Source organism: Cryptotermes secundus, unplaced genomic scaffold (assembly GCF_002891405.2).
Source record: "Cryptotermes secundus unplaced genomic scaffold, Csec_1.0 scaffold47, whole genome shotgun sequence".
Taxonomy (NCBI): domain Eukaryota; kingdom Metazoa; phylum Arthropoda; class Insecta; order Blattodea; family Kalotermitidae; genus Cryptotermes; species Cryptotermes secundus.
Window position 1 is genome coordinate 255,698 of NW_019721002.1, and position 10,617 is coordinate 266,314.

A 10,617-nucleotide genomic window follows, 5' to 3' on the forward strand; every position below is an offset into this window, starting at 1 on the left:
GCGTAATACGCCAATAACATTCGAGTCAAATTTGATTAAACCGAAGTTAACCAGGAATACTCAAAACAAAGCCCTTCCCTAGCAACAGACGTCTTTGTCCTATGGCGTGAGCCTGGTAAATTCCATCTGCAAAACGTAGAACCATTCCTTAGTACGCAACTATCGTTGCTTTGCGATTCGCCAATCATGATTCCCATTACTCCATTGTTATTGTTCTTAATTATAAACAACAGTTCGCACGACAAATGTTTTAATTACGTGTGATGTTCGACGAGTCACGCCTGGTGTCTCACAGCTGATTTTCTTCCCACAAGGTCGCTCATTAGTAGGCTTGTCCCCGGCTATACCAGGCGAAAGTAAGGCTAACTCAGCTGACTATCGGGGACGGTGTTGGAAACGGATAACAGCTGGGACCAACATTATTATGTAACGTATTTAATAATTAAGATGTCTGCGTTTTAGGATCTAACGCCGCGCAGCCTACTGAAAGTCAACCGACCTTCCGGAGGAACATGTACCTCCGAAACGTCTGTTGACTTTCACACAGCGCTACCTCCTAGAAGACAGGACTCATTATCGCCGTGGGGGCCCCGAATCACCCGTAATTAACACCTTCCGTTAGCAACATGACAAGTTTCAATTTACCGCTAAGTTTAGACGTTACAGCTCAAAATCGTGGGCTGATGAATATTTAGCAAACAGCTGTGTGAGAAAATATTTGAACACTTCACTACCATAAAACGATTACTGTAATAACGTCACACAGAGAGCTTAAAACAAAGTGGAAACTTACCACGAGTTGCTGGGGTCCATCAAGCAGGCAACGAAACGTGCAGAATCCATCTAGACGTCTAGCTAACACGACGCTCATGCAATACGGTGCAGTGCGACCTCGGAAATGCAGGCCTGCTGTGAACAGCTTGTTGACAATCGAGTGCCAGCAGGCCGACCAACTCTACTCGCACAAAATCAGCCACCTTCTTCACCAACTTTCACTACGCTTCTTACGGCTAACGGGCACCAGGCGCTGTTGGTAACTCTGCGGGCTGGGGACCAGACTAGTCGTCAGCTGGCCCAGTGCAACTGACAGGAGGACGGCTATTGGCTGCAGCTGGGAAAAGATAGAAAGAAGCAGTAGGGGGGGGGGGAAGCTCTTACAGGGCTAATGGTGAGGTAGTAGGGTAGGGGGTAGAATTTATTTACAAATAAAACTTCCACATTTACCAACGCTGCAGTCTATCCCAGAGAACCAAACAACTGGCCTTGCTTCTGTTGCTATGCGCCCACTTCACCTGTTAGTCAGCTGTTTTTTCTTCTTGTCTGTTGGGAGGGTTGTGAAAGAGAGGGCAACCCTCTAGCTAGGGGGCTCTGACCCCTAGCAGACAAACAGCGTTGCCACCTCTAGCAAACCAGAAACATGAACAATACGATACGGTGCGTACGGAACTGGACACAAACTTCTGCCAGTTAACAACGATAATTCAGCCGCTGAAGTCACGCAGCGAAGGATGATAATGGCCTGTACATCTACGAAAGGGGTGCGAAGCCATCCGTTCGAAGTCAAATTGGTTCGCAGAAGACAAAGACATATTTTAGAGCGATGGAACCCAGGCGAAGAGCCCACTAAAAGACTGTCTACACGTACGCCAGTACTCGAGAAATTTTACGGTTTAATTACACAGATTTCGTGGAGCCAAATACTTTGGATGCTAATACAGTAAACCCTCGCTAATCCGGATCGAAATAAGAAACATTTTGTTCACAGTTGAGTACATAAGACACATGGGATTTAGGACAAAGAGGGCTTTCGGACTGTGTTGAGACTGAAACAACGCAGAAAATATCCAAGATTGGCTTGAGCTGGACGAAGGACACTCTGAAGTTCTGCTTCTAGTCTTCTGACAGGCACTAGAGTGATGTTTTATTTATTCTCATCAGCACTACTCACATCATTACATTTTCAATTTGTTTCCTAGGTCTTTTAGGGCTACTTTTCCTTCAAATTCAGATGACCTCCCACCAATTAATCCGGACTGGCGAGAGTTTACTGTAGTTGCTCCACGCAGCTAAAGGGTTGGAGAAACATGGGTTGGGATGGAATTATATGGCTCAGAATGGCTGCTAGCAGCAGAGATTTTGCAAACATGGGTAATTTCAACAAGTGAATAATGGACTGCAGTAGATCTTCCATACTTAAGCGCAATGTGCAACCTCATTTAACAACTGTATTCAACAATATGACATACATGGTGCCCTCCTCTTGGGGAAGCTGTCAATCAGACATCTGGTCTGAAGATTACTGTCTTCTGGAAATGTGGCACTGTGTGGTCCGGTAGATATTTATCAGTGCTTTGAAGGAAACTGTCGCCTCCATCTACCCTTAAGATGGAGCCAGCAGGTTCCTCCATGACTAGCTAACATGAACTGAACAGCATGACAGGCTAAAAGGGTAAAGCTGTCCCTGTGCTTAACTAATTGAGCACTACACCATGAAGGTGTATGAGGGAGTGGATGTATAGATCCACATTTTCTTGACCTTGGCACTAATTGGAGGTGAGTGGTCAGCCCTGACCACTTTAGCCTCCAATAAGGAAAAAGCCCCTGGTACCCACTGAATAGGAGGCTGGGTGGGCCCAAGAGCCAGTCTCAACGGTGAGGACAAGAGAAATTCTTGATCCTACTGGGACTCAAACTCAGACCACTTGGTCGTCCAGTCCGTAGCCAGCTGCTATACCAACTGTGCTATCCCAGCTCACTATATGACAGGGAATGTATTAATTTAATTCTTATTAAATGAAATAATTGACAAAGGAATTCTGTTACTTGGACATGAAGTGTTGACCTTCAGGTTGTGTTCCAGGTCTAATTTTTCTGGATAGGCTCATGCTTCCTTTACCCCTAGGCCCACTGACAATGTTTAAAAATTGAGATGGAAAACATTATTAGCCCATCCACACCATGCGCAAGCAGATTTCTTTTTGCCAAAATGAAGCATACTCTTCTAACTGCAGTAGAGTATCAACACAGGCTAGAAATTTCTCTGCCAAGATGTCAACATAATATATTCCCATAAAAGGCTGCGGTAGTGTGCAGTTCCAATTTTATGAAACCCTAACATATGTGAACACACTCACTGGGCATTTATGCGCCCTTGGTGAAACTTATCAGTTTCGTGACACTGCATGTCTGCATTTACGGACGTGAATGGGCTAGAAAAAAAATCATCACAATATCTGTATCACTCTCCTAAAGACTGTCAGAAGAATTTGAATATCTGCTGATCTGTCACTCCACTGGTGATGCTGACACTACCTGTCAAAATAAAAACTAGGAACTGGCAGCAAAAGCAGATGGGATTACAAAAACACAGTCCTAAATTTTATTACAATTCATCCACCCATTTTTAACTCCACGGTGGAATGTTATACAATAAACTGATAAACCTAAAATGTGCACTGATATGTACCAGGAACTCAAGGAAATGCAAACCCAGGTGTACCTTCAGAAATGTCTTGTTTATGATTAAAATGATATTAGTATGATACACGTCACTTCTTGCCGGACTTCTTGATGCCACCGCCCACAAGGGGACCCTTCTGTGCTGCCTTTGCCTTGGCCTCTTGCAGGGCTTTCTCCTGCTCCTTCATTTTCTGCTTGTGGGCAATATCTTCCTCAGCCATCGACTGCTCTTTCTTCTTTGGGGCTTTCAGTGGCTTCTTCTTGCCTCCCTCCCGACTAGACATTGTGCTGCAATGCGGACAGTAAGCCATAACATCACAATCTGAGGTTATCAGTGCTCTGTACAAACTACCATGTCTGTCCAGTCAGACGGTAACATGCCATGGCAAAACAAAATATTTCTCATGGTCTAGGCTGTGACACCATGTAGTCTTGTGTTCACCCATAAGACCACAGAATGTCACAATGAACAGTCGGTGCCATAAAAATGTCAATACATAAAATAAAAAAGTAGTAAAGTCCCTGTGCTTAATTAATGAGGATTGCAGATTCAATTCCTGATCAAGTCACTGGATTCTTCTGTTGACCGAATCCTTCCAGCTGTATTACGGCCCTGGTGTAAACTCAGCCTGTAAGAGAAATGAGCACCGGGAATCTTCATGGGGGTACAGGAGCAGCAAGCGCATAATGCTGACAACCTCACCACTATCTGTGAGCCGATTGTCTAGAAAATGTTGGAGCCTCAATGCCCCACAATCCTATGGGCTTCCATGGCCTGTTACAGCTTTGCCTTTTCTTACATATACCATGAGGACATATGGGGGAGTGGAGGTATATCTCCACCATTCTTCACCTTGGCACTAGATGCAGGTTAGTGCCCATCTTCATGCTACGGCCACTTTGCCCTCAGGTACCCACTGGACAGGAGGCTGGGTGCACCTCAGAACTGATCTGGACAATGTAAAGTAAGTAAAGGTATCCCTGTAACAGGCTGTGGAGGCCCATAGGGTTGTGACATGTTGAGGTTCCATTTTCAAGACAACTGGCTCATAGATGGCGGCAAGGTTGTTAGCCTTATATGCCGGCCATCATTTACCCCCAAGAATATTCCTGGTACTCTTTCTGTTAGATGCTGAGACAACCCCAGGGCCATAGTGCGGCTGGAAGGATTAGGTAAATTTAAAAAAATCCAATGACCTCATCGGGACTTGAACTCGCGACCTTCCGGCTTGTAGTATAGTGCCTCAACCAACTACGCTACGCATCCCCCCTGGACAATGTTAAGAAGAGAAAAATCTTGTACTGCCAGGAGTCAAACTCTGGCCGCCCAACCCGTAGCCCATGCCTACACTGACTCAGCTATCCTGGATCTTACACATAAAATATTTCTTTTTCAAAAGAAAATATGAGCACATGCTTTTTTCCTGTCACTGGATGGTCATGTAGCTACTACCTTTTGTGGTTTCTTGTATATATATGTACATCATTTACTGTGTCTCTACTCTGTAACACTGCAAACTGCTACTGTATTTTGAATAGTCTGTGGGCTGGAAAGTAATCCAACAGATGAGTTGATGGGCATGAAAGTGTTGACTAGCAGAGGCACTCATCACTGGCCTGGTACATCTTAGGATGCCTAATAATCAGTATTTTCACACAAAAAATTTCAGCAATTTTAAATTACATACATATATAATCAAGAACTGGCGCAATGCTGATAGCCACATATGACAACCATCATGAAAAATGTTGTGCAATACATCTACATCAAACCAATACACAGGTAGAACACAACCGAACCTATATACGCCCAGACAAAATGCATACATCATATTTTATGATCATATAACGATATGTATCTTGAAATACGCACACCTAATATACCACACACTAACAACCTGTGCATCATAAAAATGTCTCTCTGGGCTCCACGACATGACATTACATTACATTACGATTTGCTTTGCTTGCCATCTGCTTGTTGCAGGTTACTTGTCTGGCTTACCCTTCAACCTTCCTCCAAAATGTTGAAATTCTACCAGACTACATGCCATTACATGCTTAAGACAGTACTATTCTTGTCATTACAATATTTTAAGATTACTGTCTTCTGGGATGCGATACCATGCCAGTTGGTATAAAGTTACCAGTACTTAAATTTGACAGCAGAAAAACAAATGTCAGCAGGCAAAAGACTATTACTATATCAAAATATCACAAAACTGGCCACTGTCCTGCAAAGTTATACCTATAACTTTCTGATCAACATCTAAGCCACAGTGTCCCAATTATAAGGAAAATGTTACACAAATGCTTTTCAAGTGTGAGTATTGCATAAACTTCTTGTGTACCCTATCAAAGCTCAAGACCTATTAAACCTATCAGGCTGGCAGACTTAACTGTACTGATATAAGCCAAAACTTATCCACGTTCTTGTATTTTCTGCTACTGTATTATATGAAGTTCTCTATTGTTTATCATTACCATGATACATATTTTTGATATGCAACATAATATAAAACACTTAATTCATCATCTGTCTGGATATTGGTAAACACATGCAACGGTAACCTGTGGCTGCAAACAGGCATATTATATACTCGTATATATGCTACAGCATAAAAAACACTATGAGAGTTCACCTAGCTTATTAAACTAGACTTTAAAAATAGGTGCAACTGATTTTATAATATGTACTGCTGGGCTGCGTTTCACAAAAGGCACTTATTTTTTTTTGGAAGAACAGAACATTGTGCTTCAAATAACCTCAAAATTCAGATGCCAAGATGGCGTTAACATGTACTCATTTTACGGTTTCTTGGTTCTAGAAAATTCACTTCAAACAACTTCTGATTGCGTGTTACTTGTACCTTTCAGTATGTATGCAACTTCTACGCCACAAGGATAACAAATGAAATCATCGAAATCTTTTCCTTACTTCCAAACTCCAATCACAGATTACGTCCTTCGAACCGTTCGAACCCAACAACCCCCGCCAACAGCGTTCATCCCACCACGGTTTGGCCGGATCTGAACATGCTTCAGTGCGATCATAGATAGCAGCAGCATATGTCCTATCCTTGTCATATACTTCGGAATTCAAATTGTTTCGAAAAATAAAATCATCTTTTAACTAGATTCGCACATAAATGATATCGATGAAGAAAATGAGACTTGTGATGAACAGTGTCAATTGTTACGTTGTACACTAAAACTTGATTTTATTTTCTTACTTGTATCTCTGTCTTAAATGAAATCTTGTGCAGTGTATAACCCTGGACACAGTTATATCATTTGTAAACTGAAATAGTATATACAGCCTGTAACACTTGCTTAAGTGTCCAGTGACCTCATGACTACCATACAATATATTGTCCTTGCATATTAAAGTTTCTTCTTATTTTCTTGCAGATTGCATGTTAGAACAAACACGATCAATTTTGGGTATTATCAGTCGAAACTGAGTTTCTGCACACATGCTGTTTTGGAAATTGGATCTGTTTCCATCATACCTCCAGCTGATGGTAACAGAATATACACTCTCTTTATAACTTTTGTGTTCAGAAATCAGGACTAGTGGTTTACTAAGGGCCCAACTGAGCAGAAACATTTCCTCCATAACACCTTACAACAAACAGATTCAGTTTCTGAAATCCTGTGTTTGTAAAGACTGATGGTGATGGGCAACATCAAGTATGTCACATCTAGTGTTAATTAAAGTTATAAATTTCAAGTTGCTGTCTCACTATTCTATAAAAATCACTTAGCCCCACAGTTAAATTAAGTCATTTAACTTACATATCTCATTATTATACTGGGTCTTACTGTTTTGCAGTCGTTTACATTTATTTTCACTTCATGGATCCAATCATCTCCCCATAGGGCTGGACAGGACTTAACTTACAAGTGATACAATTTGTATTGACACATATGCTTAATGAACTCAAAAACTTCAACTGGAACTTATCTCATCAGATTGTTGTCCCCAAATTCATTATCAGTATGCACATGTGGCTATTAAGTTTCAAGGAACACATACCAGTTTCAGTCTGTCATAGTCCATTATGCAGCTAACATGAAGTGCACAAGTGGATCCAGGATCCTCTATGTTACACCATGCATATAAGTATTCATAACACTATTTAATATTTGGTGTATAACATCAGTTATATATATATCTGTTCAAAATGCACAAATATATTACATGTACACTGTCAATGTGTTGTTTCAAACAAAATATTTCTAACAATGTAAAAGAAATAAACAAATATTATAAAATATACAAAACTATCTAAAATCATTATACATCAGTACACTGGTACAACATTCCAATGAAGCAGTACCAAATATGGAAACATGAGTTCATGCCGTACAGATCCTCAAACCCAATCAAAACTGCAGAAATACTGAAAGAGAAACAGGACAAAGACCGATCACAGTGGCTGCAGATTCTAAGGCATAAACTGTCTTCTTTGCCTGCTTGTACACTGAGGTCATGAATTTGAATTCCACTTGAGGCATGGATGTTTGTCTAGGTTTATGCTGTTTCTGTTGTCCTGTGTAGGTAGCAGCCTTCTGATGGGGTGATCACTCGTACAAGGAGTCCTACTACTGACTGTCTATAATATTAAGAAACTGAAGTGAAACAAAGTGTTTATGGATGTCCTATGCTCCGGAGGAAGCAACAGGAATATGAATGAATGAATAGGACAAACATATAATACAGGTTTTGAATACCTTCAGACAAATGAATAATTGAACTTTAATCTTAGGATGACGTGACCCATTGGCTGGAACACTGTATGGCATCAATGCTATTGCTTAGCAGCCAGTATGGTGAGGAAAGAACAGACAGGAATCTGATCATGTTGGAGACCATGCCATTATAGGATAAAGTCATCAGACAGGATATCAATTCTTCACCACAGTATCTGAAAGTCCATCAATTCTACAATTTTTAGTACAGTTTCATTTTTTAAGACAAGAAAGTGGGCTTATGATACCATGCTGCCTGTGTGTGTCTGTCTACCTTTCAACTGCTGAACCAGTGAACAGTGTTAATGAAATTTAGCATGAATCTTGTGCCATTTGATAACACCCCAAAACATACTTCTTATAATCCTACAATCAATAATAGCACGAAGACAGTCACATGATGATATGGAAGGAACATTAGCCCAACTTAATTTAGGGCCCGGAAGTAACACATGGTAAAAGACCTTAAAAAATGACTTGATATGGAACATCACATGAAGAGGATGAGGACTACAATTAATGTATTATCACATGCTAAGTGACTATAGATGGGGTTTGGATTGGTAACTGGATATACTGCACACTTGGAATTACAAGTAACTATAATGCTGCACAAACCACTATAACTCACACTAATCTTATCAGCTTGTTATAGCATACAAAGTTTTGGAAGGAAAACCTGAAGGAAAGATACCCACTAGGGAAACCTATGTGTACATGGGAGGATAATATTAAAATTGATTTTATAGAAAAGGGATGGATGGATGTGGGCTGGAATCCATATGACTCAGGATAGGGATTAGTGGTTGGCTCTTGTGAACACAGCAATGAACTTCTGGGTTCAAAAAAGTGTTCTTGTTTTTTTAAGTGCTCAGCAGTTGTTGGCGGATTCTCAAAAGGAGCTTGGCTACATGCAGTCAGTTGGGCTGTTAAGAGAGGTTCCATGCTGCCCCCTATAAATGAAAGAGCTCTTGTTGTGTGTGATCTAGATGTGCTCTGTTAACTTTTGTGGAATGTTGGTATTACTGAAGAGAACAAGCGAAGCGGCAAAGGTATGATGGTAAAGCAGTGTGGCATGGACTCGGCCTTCTGTTTAATGCATTCCCTGAAATGTGCCCATACTGGGATTTTACCAACTGGGCCATTAACTTATGTTTGAAATTGGCAAGAACAAGTGGAAAAACTATCAAACAACTGCTGCATATTTTGACCCTTTTTAGTTTCAAAAAGCTACAGGTAAAGTTCTTCTGCATTTTACTGATATTTATGAGGGAAAACAACAGTTACGTAAAGAATGGTCGCTTCCTGTCACTTCATGGGATCAGCACTGCCATGCAGTGAAACTTCAACCTGTCATGTCAAGGGACTGTGAGCTGTTGGAACATTGTCAGAATCTAGAGAACTGCTGGAACACTGTCAGACTCTAGGCACTGCCACAGCCCAGGAACAGCATTCCAGCATGTCATTCAAGAGGCTAGGAAAAAAGCAGTTCCCTTGTTAACATCTGAGATTCTCACAATGGTATCAAGATTATATTCTTCTGGCATGTGATGCCACATGGTTTGGTAGATGGGTACTAATGTTTTGGAGGAATCTGCCCCGTCCATCTTCTGGGCTGAAGATGGACATGGACATAAGAGATGATGGGCAATTTCAAAGGTACAATATAAACATTTGCCTGAATCTGCTGAGGAAAACAACCAAACTCACAAGCAGAAATTAATATCAGGCACCTCCCAAATATAAGGCATAATCAGTACTGCTTGAGCCAACTTTCTTGGTCCCTTCCATACTAACAATAGATATCTTGCTGAGAAACAATGGTTACATGTAAAATGAAAGCCTTCTCTTGCTGTCTCTTTCCGCAGACAATTCAGTCATATAATCATTAAAAATTACACCTCAGTCCCCACAGACAGACACAAAGAAACATGGCATCTTTTGCTGAATAAAACTGAGCTCCGGAAAGGTTATTATATATACACTACATGTAGAAACATGTAAAATAAAATTATAATTCTTATAGATATTTTATATAATATATCTTTTGTGTAATGAAGTTCTTGAGGAATTTCACAAAATTCAATTCAAGCACAGAGAGTGCTGATGGATGGTACAAGCATGCAATCTTCTGTTCCCACTGAACCACAGCACTGTCTTGGAAACTGTTAAAGTTTCGTGGGGCATGAACTTCTCAGAGCACATCACTATCACTCCAAGTAGGGACAGCAACTGGCTAAAGGCTGGATGATCGTGAGGTTGGAGATCGAGTCCCACTAGGGTCAAGAATTTTTCCTTCTCCATGTCATCCAGACTGGTTCTGGGTCCCACTCAACCTCCTATCCAATGGGTATTGGGGAAACTTTCCCCAGGGGGTAAAATGCCTGGGGCATTTAGTGCTGA

At 41.0% G+C, this 10,617-nt stretch overlaps 1 protein-coding gene across 4 annotated transcripts in view; it reads right to left on the reverse strand.

Moving 5' to 3' along the window:
• LOC111874184 overlaps positions 1 to 938 on the reverse strand; it is a 70,547-nt gene extending 69,609 nt beyond the window's left edge. For all 4 annotated transcript variants that reach the window (XM_023869481.2, XM_023869488.2, XM_023869498.2 and 1 more), the window contains exon 1: positions 794 to 938. The gene's annotated coding sequence lies outside the window, so the exon portion shown is untranslated. The remainder of the gene's footprint in view (positions 1 to 793) is intronic.
• Between the last annotated feature and the right edge of the window lie 9,679 nt (positions 939 to 10,617).